The sequence below is a fragment of the Trichechus manatus genome, unplaced genomic scaffold (genome assembly GCF_000243295.1).
Source record: "Trichechus manatus latirostris isolate Lorelei unplaced genomic scaffold, TriManLat1.0 scaffold00012, whole genome shotgun sequence".
NCBI lineage: Eukaryota > Metazoa > Chordata > Mammalia > Sirenia > Trichechidae > Trichechus > Trichechus manatus.
The window spans coordinates 22,062,504-22,076,675 of NW_004443948.1; positions in this window are offsets into that span (position 1 = coordinate 22,062,504).

Sequence of the window (14,172 nt, forward strand, 5' to 3'; positions counted from 1 at the left end):
CACGTGTTTGTCTTCAATTACACTGATCCTGTCTTCCACCATTTCAAATCTGCTTCTCAGCCCTTCTATGACATCGTCCATTTCTGAAATCTTATTGTTTATCTTTTGGATTTCTAATTGTTGTCTGTGTATAATTTCTAGTTGTGAATTTATTTTGCCATTTTGTTCCTGCATTATTTTCCTGAATTCTTCCAATTTTTGTCCGTATTTCTGTGAATTTCTCTATTTTTTCCTCACATTTGTCAGCTTTTTGCCTCACTTCTTGGAGAATTCTGAGTATTAGAGATTTGAATTCCCTATCAGGTAGTTCTAGTGCATTTTTTTACAGAGAAGAGTCATCTGGTGTTTTATTTTGGATGCCTACTGGAACCATCCTGTCCTGTTTTTGTAAAGGTTTTGTTTCTTTCTGCTGTTTTCAGGGCATTCAGTAGTTATTTTTCTTGTTTATTGATTGTAGATTTGTTTGTTTCATCCCTTTTTAAAAAAAAAAATTGACTATGTCTGAGCAGGCAGTCTGTGTGTTCTTTGTTGTTTGCTCATCTGTGGGCACAATACTTTTTGCCTCCTTCTTCAACTGGCAGGTTCAGTCACTCAGATATGGTACAGCAGGGCAGGTCTAGCTGAAGAGGAGTTACTGGGATGGGTTGTTTGTGGCATTTACTACAGCTACCAGAGCGGGTCGGTAATCAGTGCAGGGCAGGTTCCAGTAGGCCATGCCTGTGCTGCTTTGTGGTGTGATGTCAAGCGCACGGTACAGGTAGGCAGGATGCAGCAGGGAGATTGTTATGTGTTTAGCTAAGATGGATATGGGAGAAAGGAGAGAGGAACAGGAGCCAAAATCATACAAACAAAAAAGACTACTAGGGGAGCTTGCTGTTGGAGTGGAGAGATGAGAGACTATGAAATGGAGAAAAACAGAAAGGGAGGAGGAAGAAAAGAAAAGAATGAATAAATAAGAATCAGAAAGGTTAAAGAACCTCTAAGTTCCCAGGGATCCCACCGGTGCAGCTATGAGGTCTGGGGAAGTCACTCTTAGGTGTTGCAGTACAGCCTGGTTAGAAGGCATAGAGGTATACAATGCCAGGTATTCAGGGAACAGAAAGAGAAGGAAGATATAGAGAGACGAGAAACTGAGCAATGAAGAAAGACAAAAAGGGAAAAAGAGGAAAAAAAAATAAAAGAAATTAAAAGAAATAAAAACAAGAAAGGTCTCCAAAGAAACAGAAAAAAAGAAAAAGAAAAAAAAACAGCATAAAAAGAAATGGCCTCAGGGATCCTTCTGCACGTCTGTGGAAGCCTAAGGGGAGTCTCCGTGCCATGCAGCTCAGCCTGGCGAGAAAGTGCTCCCAATTCAAGAAAAGGAAAAGAAAAAAGAAAACAAACAAAGAATTCAAAACAAACAAACAAACAAAAGCCCCAGGATCCCACCAGCGTGGCAGCCCAAATCCGGAAGCAGCTCCACACTCGAACAGAGCTCCGCAGCCCCTCAGGAAGAAGCAAAGATGGCGCATGGAGCTGGTACTTGAGCAAAAGTAGGGGGAGGTGGCGAGAGGCAAGTAAGAAATCAAAGAAGCAGGAAAAAAAAAAGCAACACTAGCAGCCAACAAAGGGCACTCAGAGAGCCAGCTAGTGCGGGCTGGTGTTTCTGGACAAGAGACTGTGCAGTGGGAAGCAGAGGAGGCTGAGTATGGGTGAGAAGGCTAGAGAGTGGGATAACGTATATCACAAATTACCGGAGCTCTGCAGCCCCTCAGGAAGAAGCAAAGATGGTGCACGGAGGGAGGTATTCGAGCGAAAGGAGGGGGAGGTTGGGAGAGGCAAGGAAGAAATAAAAAGAAGCGGAAAAACAAGCAACACCAGCAGCCAACAAATGGTACTCAGAGAGCCACCCATTCGGGTGTGTGGAATCCAAGCAGCCGCTGTTTTCCGGTCAAGAGACTGTGGCCATGGGAAGCAGAGGAGGCTGAGTTGGGGTGAAGAAGGTTGGGGGCTGGGAAAGCGTATATCGCCAATTACTGGTTGTTTTGTCTCCTGCTGGAAGCTCCTTGAGGCTGCTTTCTCGTATCCCCTGTTTGCTGGTCTCCAATAGGAGTCCAAGGATGGTGGATCCGCGCTGCATTAGCTGGTAGGGGACCTCTGCATGTATCTCTCCTCGCTCTCCATTCTCTGTCAGTTTTCTCATTCCATTTGGTGCTTGGCTGAGTTCTTTATCTCTTCATTTGATGTTTTAGGGTTTCAGGATTGTTGTATTCTCTGTTCGCTTAGTTTTTCGGATCTTTGCTGTGGAGGGACGGCGTGGTGCTTCTGCCTAGAGTGCCATTTTGCCGGAACTCTCAGCTCATTTTCTAATGCAGTACCAAACTTAATTTTCTGGCTCAATGTGTGAACTATTAACCTTAGTAAAACGTACAAGTGGACTTTTTTTTCTTTTCTATGAGGTGGATATAACATGAGCATTAACATCAGAACCACATTAAAATTCTGGTCTTACCACTTATTAATACCTAGAGACATACAAAGTATTTAAACTTTTTGTCTTTCAGTTGCCCTATGTGTTAAAGTTTATGTGTATATATATATATATATATATATATATATATAACCTATCTCAATTATAGAGAGCTAATAATTAATGGGATATATGTTTTCCTTAAAAAAAATCATTAAAAAAAGTTACATTAAACACAGTTCATAAAATATGAATGGTAAATCAAGAAAACAACAAAGAAATAAAAGGAACAATGCACCAAAGTTACCAAAGGATTAAATATGTAAGTTTTGACCATAAATGCAAGTGAGTTTAAAATTTCTATTGCTAAACATAATTCTCAGCTTGGATTAATAATTGATAACAAAAACAAAATAAAACTGTATATAAAATTATGAAAAACAAATTCCTTCTACACTGTGTGCTCTAAAGACTATGGAAACTGAAAAAAACCAAATTGTACCACATATCTTCACAGTAAAATAGAAACATCATATCAGGCAAATTAACAACAACATTATCAAAGTAACTAGGCATAAAAATAGTTACACCAAAAAAGTACTAAAGTAAACAATGTTATCTGCAATGCCTAGCTAAAAATTTTGGAATTTTATGAAAAGAAAATAAAAACATAAATATATATTTTTAAACTATCTTTCAAATGCAACAAGAAAGGCCCTGGAACAGATGTTTCACAAATCCCTTAATCCTTGAGCATTCATGTGGGCAAAAATGAATGACATAAAATGGAAAACTATGATGAATCCTGTAGAATTATTAAATATTTAGAACTATAAACCTTACACAAAACCTAGGTCACTTTTAAGTGTGTATGAAATAGTTGTGAGATAGTAATCATTGGTACGGAGTTACAATGCACTTGCACACACACCCACATGCACACGCACACAAACTTTTGAAAAAGTCACCAAAGGAGAAATTCTATAGGCTTCATTTTCAAATGTTGCAAAATGATACAAATAAACAGATAAACCCTCAACAAAATTCCCACCCTATTAACTCACTTCATTATCATACACTAAGGCCAAATCACAAATTTACAAATTATTTAGAAATGAATTAAAGTGAAAAAGGTATATATGACAATACAGAAAAATTGGCCAAGAAAATTGGAACCCAAGAGAAATTAAATGAATTAAACTAAATCAAATCAATGCATTAGGATATTATTAAAACATACCTCAGGAATGAAGTAAAACAAATAGAGATCACAAAAGAAATAATATCGAGGAGAAAATTAGCATGAATGATTAAACTTAACAACTGTTTTTTGTTCTTTTAGAAGAGGAATACAAAAGACAATATCCTAGCTATTATAATAAGGAGAAAAAGAGAAAGGAGGGAGAGAGAGAAAGCATATTTCTATGAAACTGAGAAAGTAAAATAAACAACAGTTCAGATAAAAGAAATTTAATTTTTTAAATGACCAATATGGTGTACAGAGCCCTGGTGGCACAGTGTTTAAGAGTTTGGCTGCTAACCACAAAGTCCCGGCAGTTCGAATCCACCAGCCACTACCTGGAAACCCTCTGGGGTAGGTCCACTCTGTCCTATAGTGTGCTATGAGTCAAAATCAACCTGACAACAATGGATTTAATAAATGTACAAAACATTTGTTATTGTTACTGGGTGCCATCTATTGAGTTGATTGCAACTCACAGTGACCCACGTGCACAGTACAACTACCATTTGGAATTAGCAAATAAAAAATGCATTTCCTAATAATATTTGTCTGTAAAAAGGGTAAATATTCAATAAAAATATTTTTTATTTACTTCATAATACAGCAAAATTAAATGCAGGTATATTATAAAGTTAAATGTGGAAAGAATGAAATCTGTTACTATAGCAAAACTCAATGCAGTGTAAAATTAATGCTTTTTAAAATGTAACTATTATGATTAAAACACTCTTTTACATTGCTAGCAGTAATATTCTTCCAACAAAACATTAGCCATTGAACCAAAAGCCTTAAAATTGTTCATATACTTTGAGGCAGTATTTCTAGTTCTGAAAATTCATTAAGATCCAGAATTAACACATGTGCACTTGCCGATGATTTCTGTGTGCCGTTATTTATGGGACAGGCACATTCACATCAAGAAATGGTATGTGGCCATTGCTGATCTCACTACCGAGCAGTTAATGACAGGGAAAACTGTTCATGACACCTTTTCATGCATTTAATGAATCCTGATTGAGCATCAAACTTGTACCAGACACTGTTTCAGGTTTTAGAGATACAGCAGTGAACAAAATCAAGACAGACAAATACTCTAACTCTTGTGAAGTGTAAATGTTAGTGACATGCTATTAGCCAAAAAAAAAAAAAAAGCTCCATGGAAACGGTAAATTATATGTTCCATATTTTTTATATAAAGACAAAAATTTATATAATTCATATTCTTTGATTCATCTAATATAAAAACTGAATTGATTCTTGAGACCCAAACCTTGACCATTGAAGTAGCAGTTGGGGGAGGAAGGGATTAACTATGGAAAAGTGAGCAGGAAGTCTCAATTATTGCTAAAGACAAAGCTTGGAATATTCTCAAAGCATTTTTTCTTTAAGATACTAAAAACAGAAATACTATCACAAGTAGGTTTAAGTCCTCTTTGATCAAGATTGTACCTATTCTGCATCTGGTTATTGTTAATATTTCTTAGCTAGTTCGCTTGCATATAGTCCCCTTGGTATGATCTGCATTTAAAAATCATTAAATTAATTTCTTGTTATGGGGAAAAAAAAAATCTTTGCAATGTTTCTTTGTTTCTTTCCCTTCGTGTAAACTCTATTAGCTATTCCCTTTAAAAGTTTTCAGAAATGATCTACTGTATTTTTAATAAATTGATCTTTTCTTGTGTCATATTTCCAAAACTGCAAATACTGAGAATGTATTATATGTGTCATTTCTGGTCACTGTCTGAAAGAGCTGCATTGTAGTGTATTTAATAATGTTGATTTCAAGTTCATCACCTCAATTGTGAGCATGTCTCACTATATGGATTAAATGCAAGTATTTAATTACCTATATAGTGGGTTTGGGAGAAAAAAAAAAAAATGTTTGTTTCTACTTTCCATAACTATTTAGAGACAATTTTGAGAAGGCTGGAATAAAATAATCTAAGTTTAAGTAAAGAAAAAGAAAATAATAAAAGCCCTCTTAGATGACCTCCATTTTTCCAACTCACTGGATAAACCTATGTTTTCAAGCGTCTTTGTTAAATATGTTTACTGAAGTCTATGGCTTTCTGTACGCTTTTGGCTCACAGACTATATGACAGTCCCCCACACTTCTGTTCTATTTGTTCGGGTAGTTATGTATAACAAGTATCAAATGTGTTTATCCCTAAATCTGTTTATACCAGGTCGTTTTTTGTTTCTTCACTTACATAATTTATTTAAATATCATTTAAACTTATGAAATAAGAGTGTGAAAATAGAGTAGTTTCTGTGAAAACTAAGTGGTATGCCTTGAAAACAACCCTATAAAGCTGAGTTGCTTGAATTATGCTTTCAAAGTAAGTGTGAACTGGAAAACTATTACAAAAAAAAAAAAGAAACAAGGAAAATCAGACATTTAAAAGGATTCTGCACACAGATTGCTTCACGAGTGTTGTAATTGCTTGATGTGCTTTAAAGGAATGGGAACAGAAAATTGCACAGGGTGACTTCTGAGTATGATTTATGTAAAAAAAATTAAAAGGGGAAAAAACGTTCATTGGACTGTCCATCAGCCAACTTACACTCAAAGTGCTTGACCTTAAATCCCAAGATTTTAAAATAAATTCACATTTATACTTCTAAAGTTTACAAAATGTATGTTATATACCACCTTTAATTTTTTTTGAAAAATTTTCTGCCAAACTAATTTATTTAGGTAACAGGGCTTCTTCAATACTGTACATGTGTCAATCATAGAAACTGACTTGCCCACAACTTTGTTCTACTGGAAAATGCCCTGAATATAGCTAGTGATACCCCTCTGTGTTCGGTAACATGTTTACTCATTTTGCAACCTTTTTTTTTGGTCAATTCCTTCATCTTGTCATTATTTTTTTTTAACAACAGTTAATAAAATAGGGCAGTCATAGATCAATATAGAAGGAAGTATGTTCAGTGGTAGGAATCTTGCGTTCCATTCAGGAGATCCGGGTTCATTCTTGGCCAACGTACTTCAGGTGCAGCCATCACCTGTCTTGTGTGTTGCTGTGAGGCTGGTCCGATCCTGTTGTGCATGAGGTCCCCATGAATTGACGGCTGACTGGGTGGCAGCTAACTACGACCACAAAACAACTACCACTTCAATTGTGAATTTTGATGTGACCTTTGTAAGGGTCAAAACACACACACACTCACACCCACTTATACGGACATGCTTTTTATCTTTTTGGTTTTATGACACTCACGTAAAATCCACTGTTTTAAGAATCTCCAAACGAAAGCTCAGCTATGAATAAAAGCAGGAAATATGTTCTACTGAACCATAATTTTAATGCAGTGATAGTTAAGAAATGCACATGATTTTCAAGGAGTCAGGTACTTAACTCATAAAATGTTACAACTCACGATTGATTTTGTCAAGTTTTTAATTGTTATTTTTAAATTTGTATTTAGCCCTAATGTTTAGTAAAATGCTATTCTTGTGATTGTATTTGCTACTTAGAATGTTTTTCCTCTGGACTTATGTAAATCTAGTCAAATGGGGTTCTCTATTTGGGCAATAACAAGGGAGAAATAGGTGGCTGAAAATATCAAGAAACAGAGATCAGAAAGAATTCCAGCAGAAAACAACATATAAATATTGATAGTAAAATGGAAAACATAACTAAAATCTTCACAAGAATGGGTTTTTCCTTAAAGTTAAAAGCAGGTTATAATTATTTTCTTAAAGCATTTTTAGACATTGATGTGCAAAAAATGTGCCTTCCAGAACACTGCATTCAGTCAGAGAATTTTATTGTCTTGATGTTGTTAAAAGAATAATGCTATGCTTATATTTTAGATCCAACTTTGTTTTTTTTTTAAAGAAATTTACAAAGTCCAATTTTCAAAGGCAAATTCCCTAAGAGTTTGCCAGTGGTAAAAATTTTGCTTCATGCAAGATTAACTTCTGATACCAGTAGTAGTAAAGATCAAGGCTGATGGAACAGCTGCTTAAAATACAAACACACACACACACCAACACACGCACAAATAACTTCAAATATAAGAATCAGCACAAAGCCAATTCTTATGAGGCAGAGAACAAATATATGCCAGATTTCCACCTTCTCCAAGCTGCTGAACCACTCCATCTCTGACCATTCTCCCTCCCCTCAGCACTTTTTCCTGCCTTGTTTGAGTTCAGCAATTCTCTGCAACGTCTCACAGAACTCACAATCCATACTTACAGTTAAGTGGTTTATTAAGGAACAGGGTACAACTGGGGAGCAGGATCAACAGGTTGTAACTCACCTTCAGGAAGCATGCAGCCAAAGTCTCCCTTCTTCAGCGCAGAACAGCTCTCTTAGTTTCTTTTGGCCCCTGAGGAGAGGCTTTTCTCTTTGCCCCCTAGGGTCAGGCCTGCCTCTGGACCCCTTCCGGGTCTCTGGCTGTCTTGGTGTTACAGCCCTTGACCAGTATTACAGTTCTTTTAGGAGGTTTCTTGCCTCTTCTCTCTCTCTCTCTGCTTCTTTTTTCTTACTTCAGCTTCTTCCTGTAGCTTCTCTTCCTGATTCTTTCTGTCTGACTTACCTCTTTGGTGTTGGCTGTATATATACACAAACTGGTAAATTTCAAGGTGTGCTCCTCACCGGGGCCACCAACTGACCAATCCCCTCTCCTTGGAGGGGCTAGAAGGTCACATCTAGGTATCTTTTACAGAACATAAGACTGAAGTTTAACATTCTCTGTCTCAGTTTCCTCTTGATAATGATGATGATAATAGTAGTAACAATAATAATAACTTCCCTTTTTTAGGGTTGTCTTAACACTATGAACAATAACATACATAAACTAGTAAGCATATTACGTATGACAAGCATTCAAAAAAGATGATTTACATGAGTGTTTATTCATAAATGCTGAGAACTTCTGAAACTACATTAACCAGTTGCTCTCTAGTTGGTTCCAACATATGGTGACCCCATGTGCTGCAGAGTAGAACTGAACTCCTTGGGATTTTCACGGCCATAACCTTTCGGAAGCGGACTGCCAAGCCTTTCTTCCCAGACACCTTTCAGACAGTAGTTGAGTGCTTAATTGTGTGTGTCACCCAGAGACTCTGAAACTACGTCAAGTGGATACATATTGTAGAACCATATCACTGAAATAAGCTATTAGACTCATGACTTCAACACTTAATTAACCATGTGATACAAGAAAAGTCTTTAAAAATCTCCATGCCTTTCTTCAGATGAGAAATTGCTGATAAAACCTGCCAAAACGTATGGCGTTATTGTAAAAAGCCAAAGATCTTATGCATATGTATATGTGAAATACTTTGTTATGAAATACTATACAATTCCAGCCTTTTGGATATTTATTAATTTAATCAACACCTTCAGTAAGCTCCAACTAACACTCAGGCACAAACTCGTTCTGAGACATGGAGAAGGATAAGGCAGACATGCTAAATACCCTCCCACCATTAAAATTTTAGTCTATATAAGCCATTATTACTATACTAACATCTTCACTTCTTTTGAGTAACAGCTCTCCATTTTTTGATAACTCAAATTCTGTTTAAAGATTGTTAAACTACTTTTTTTCAAGTATTTGTATCATTTGAGTTTAGATGTTCTATCAATACTTGAATATTGTTGAATAAAAATACATATTTAAATAAAGTCTCCTCAAGTCATATCATGAAAATGTAGAAATAAGAGCTAAAATATTTATTCTTCAAAAACTAAATGTCACATGCAGCTTATATTCATTTAACTTGAATACCTCAGCCATTTCTGTTACTAAGATACCACCTACGAGTTGATTCTGACTCGTAACGACCCTATAGGACAGAGTAGAACCACCCCATAGGGTTTCCAAGGAGCAGTTAGTGGATTTGAACTGCCGACCTTTTTGGTTAGTAGCCAAATTCTTAACCACTGCGCCACCACCTATGTGAAAAAAAAATGTAGTTTTTGATAATTAAGATATGGATTGCTAACACTACTGTTATTTTTAACTAATAGATATTTTATAGATCAGGTTCCAGTAGGAAATTATTCACAGAAAACTGTTCACATAAAGAAATGTTAAGTAAGGGTCTATTTACATATGCGTATAGAAATGAAACGGTATTGAGGTACCTACAAACTACCTAATTCTGGAAGCCATTATCAAACCAACATGCAAAGGCGCAAGGTCACTATATAGTGGAAATACAGTTAAGGGGCTGCCTGGCAGGGATTTCAACGTGATAAAACAGTTCCAGGCCAGGCACACTGCAACAGCGCAGAAACAGCACAGAAACTGGAAGACGTTGGGACTTCCCTTCCAGACCTCTTATTGGTGTTTCCTATTTGCTGAGTCCCACCAGGAACAAGGGAGAAAAGAAGCCTATCTGACCTGGTCAAAGATCAGCTTCCCAGGGAACAAAGAAGGTCAGAGAAGGGATGGATGCGGGGGCAAATGAAGAATAGACAGCATATATGTGATGTGATTTCAATTACACTAGGGTTTAAAGTTTTAAGGTTTTTGTTTGTTTGTTTGTTTTGCCTTTTTATTTTTGTCAATAGCATTTATAGCTAGTATTTGAATACGAACTCATAAGAGCATAGCAATTTAGAATGGGCTAGACGATTTAATGATACTTCCTCTCATTCTCTGTATACAAGAGATTGCTTAGGAATGCCAATTTCTCTATTGATTCATGATTAGCTTATTAAAAATTAGTACCATATATATTATAGAGTCTTCTTTATAATAAGAACACTTATATAGCATCAAGCAGTCATAATATATAATACAATGTAGCCATGTGGAAATTAATTTATAAAGGTTAACTTTTGTTGCTATTAGAAATTACTGGCCATAATAATTAAAATATTTCTAAACCAGACTATATTACTTTGAATACAAATTTTATATTATTGTTCTAATAAGTGATTTTCACCTCAAGCAGCAGGGATAGTAACAGATCTGAAATGAAAAGATAAATGGACATTTGATTGTAGAAGTCAAAGTTATATTTTTTATATCATTTTACCCATATTTATTTATTTATTGTGCTTTAGCTGGAAGTTTACAGCTCAGGTTAATTTCTCATTCAAAAATTTGTACATGTATTGCTTTGTGACATTGGTTGCAATCCCCACAATGTGACAGCACATTCCCCCTATCCATCTCACGTTCCCTGTGTCCATTTGTCCAGTTCCTGTCCCTTCCTGCCTTCTTATCCTGCTTTTGGACAGGAGCTGCCTATTTGGTCTCGTGTATCTGACTGAACAAAGAAGTACGTTCCTCACGTGTATTATTTTTTTGTTTTATGGTCATGTCTAATCTTTGTCTGAGGAGTGGTCTTCGGGAATGGTTTCAATTCTGGGTTAACAGAGGGTCCAGGAGCCATAGTTTCAGGGGTTCCTCCAGTCACTATCGGACCGTTAAGTCTGGTCTTTTTAGTAAATTTGAATTCGGTTCTACATTTTTCTCCTGCTCTGTCTGGGACTCTGTTATGTTCCCTGTGAGGGCAAAGTTATATTAAAAAAAAAAAAAAATCAAATTTTCAACTTGAATAATAGGTTGTCAACTAAATTCTCTTTTATTTTTCTACAATTTCTTGAAGTATTCATTTAAAGAGTTAATTCCTGCTGTTTAATCATAATTGGTTTATGTTTCACAATTTTATGTTAATATCATTAAATAACTTAGTGTTCTATTACTAATTAATATAATTTAAAAAATATTTAATTTATTTTATAAACATACATTTTGAATAATAATATTACATGTGTAAGTAATAGTATATACAATTTTGTATGGCTTCTATTTTGTAATAACTATCCAGAGAACCCAAATGAGTCACAATCAATTCAACGGCAAAGGGTCTGATTTTTGGGGGGATCCAGAGAAAAAAGTAAACCATTTCAATAACATATCTTTGGAAAATAATGTATATTATATGTTGTCACCAGGACCCGTCAAATCGATTCTGACTCATAGTGACCCTATGAACAAGAGAACAAAACACTGCCTGGTCCTTTGCCGTCCTCAAAATTGTTGCTATGCTTCAGCCCGTCATTGCAGCCACTGTGTCAATCCATCTCACTGAGGGTCTTCCTCTGTTTCGCTGACCCTCTATTTTACAAAGCAGGATGTCCTTCTCCAGGGACTGGCCCCTCTTGATAACATGTCCAAAATATATGAGACAAAGTCTCACTATCCTTACCTCTAAGGAGCATTCTGGCTGTACTTCTTCCAAGACCTGTTCATTCTTCTGGCGGTCCACGGTATGTTCAATATTCTTTGCCAGCACCATAATTCAAAGGCATCAATTCTTTTTTGGTCTTCCTTATTTATTGTCCAGCTTTTGCATGTATAAGAAGCGATTGAAAATACCATGGCTTAGGTTGGGAACACCTTAGTTCTCAAGGTGATATCTGTACTTTTGAACACTTTAAAGAGGTCTTTTCAGCAGATTTTCCCAACGCAGTAAGTCATCTGATTTCTTGACTGCTGCTTCTGTGGGTGTTGGTTATAGATTCAAGTAAAATGAAATCCTTAACAACTGCAATGTTTTCTCCATTTATCATGATGTTGCTTATTGGTCCAGTTGTGAGGATTTTTGTTTTCTTTATTTTGAGGTGTAATCCAACTGAAGGCTATAGTCTTTTATCTTCATCAATAAGTGCTTCAAGTTGTCTTCACCTTCAGCAAGCAAGGATGTGTCCTCTGCATATCGAAGGTTGTTAATGAGTCTTCCTCCCAGTCATTATGCCGTGGTCTTTTTCATATAGTCCAGCTTCTCGGATTATTTGCTCAGCATACAGATTGAATAAGTATGATGAAAGGATACAACCCTGATGCACACATTTCCTGCCTTTAAACCATGCAGTATCCCCTTGTTCTGTTCGAATGACTGCTTCTTCTTGGTCTATTTACAGGTTCTGCATAAGCACAATTAAGTGTTTGGAAATTCCTGTTCTTTGCAAAGTTATCTATAATTTGTTATGACCCACACAGTAAAATGCCTTTGCATAGTCAATAAAACACGGGTAAACATCTTTCTGGTATTCTCTGCTTTCAGCCAAGATCTATATTAAATACTTATTATATACAAACATATATACATGCAAAGGAACCCAGATGGCTCCATGGTTAAGTGCTCGTCTACTAGCTAAAAGGTTGGAGGTTTGAACCTACCAGCAGCTCCAGGAGAGAGAAGACCTGGCAATCAGCTCCTGTGAAGACTGCAGCCTAGAAAACTCTATGGAGAAGTTCGACTCTGTCACATGGGGTCTCTTTGAGTCAAAATCAACTTGAAAGCACCTAACAACAACACACATATGCATACTATCCTTATTTCATATACTTGAACTATCTTGTTGGTTAATTTAGAAATCATCAAAGATAATAGCTGTAAGGCATTGGAGTTACTTAATATATATATAATAATGCTAAAATTTTCATAAGTTACTTAAGTTTTGGTTATTCTACTTTGCATAGAATATATACACTATATTTATTAAAAGTTTGGCATGAGTCCAGAATGATAATTTTTGAAAGAAGAAAATATTTATGTAATGTATTTAATAACATAGTTTATATTTCATTCGAATAGTCTTTCTGTTACGTTCCATAAAGGAGAAAAGAAACTAATCAAAGTTGAACAGGTCTATGTAAAATAAATCATATTTGCTAAGTATACATTATTACTTTACACTGATTTTACCTTTCAAGATAAATTTGAATATTGAATTTTGACAGACAATACTGCTTTTATGAATATGTGTAGATCAAGCACCATGAGAGTGAGTGTTAGGTACTGTTGAGAACGTAGCACCTTTTTTAGCTCTGAAAAGAACTGATAAGGATGGAGATAAAACCCAAAGATAAAAAAGAATTAAAATAGAGAAAGAATAAGAACAAAATTTCAGATAAGTTTGATAGGGTCGTATTTCAATCTCTTTTAATTTTAACGTGTATTTTTTCTTGATTCTTGACTCATTGTGATAGGAATCAACTTAGTGATCAATCATAAACAAACTTCAGCCAAATACTCTTTATCTTGCATCTGGTATAGGTGGATGCAAGGAGGATTTAACCAAAGGTCAGAAATCTTCAGGTGTTGCTGATGCTAGAGGAAAGCTCTCAAAACCAATTGGTAAGCCTTTCTTACTGAGGATAACATAGGAGGAGACAAGAATTATGACTTTTATCAACTATATGAGGAGTCCATTCAAAGAGTCCCAAATAAAAATCTGTTTTCCCATAGAAATGTGGTTTTTAAGGGCTTATTATTTTAAATAATTTATTTTATTGTCATTGTTGAGAATATACAGAGCAGAACATACACCAATTTTTTATTTGATTTTAAGGAAGATACTATAAAGCATTCTTGAAAATGTTTGAATAGCTGTGAAGTCTGCATAATTATAAAAATGCACATATCAGACATTGACTAAATTATTGACTAATTTAGTATATTTATATATATACTAATATATAATATATACTAATA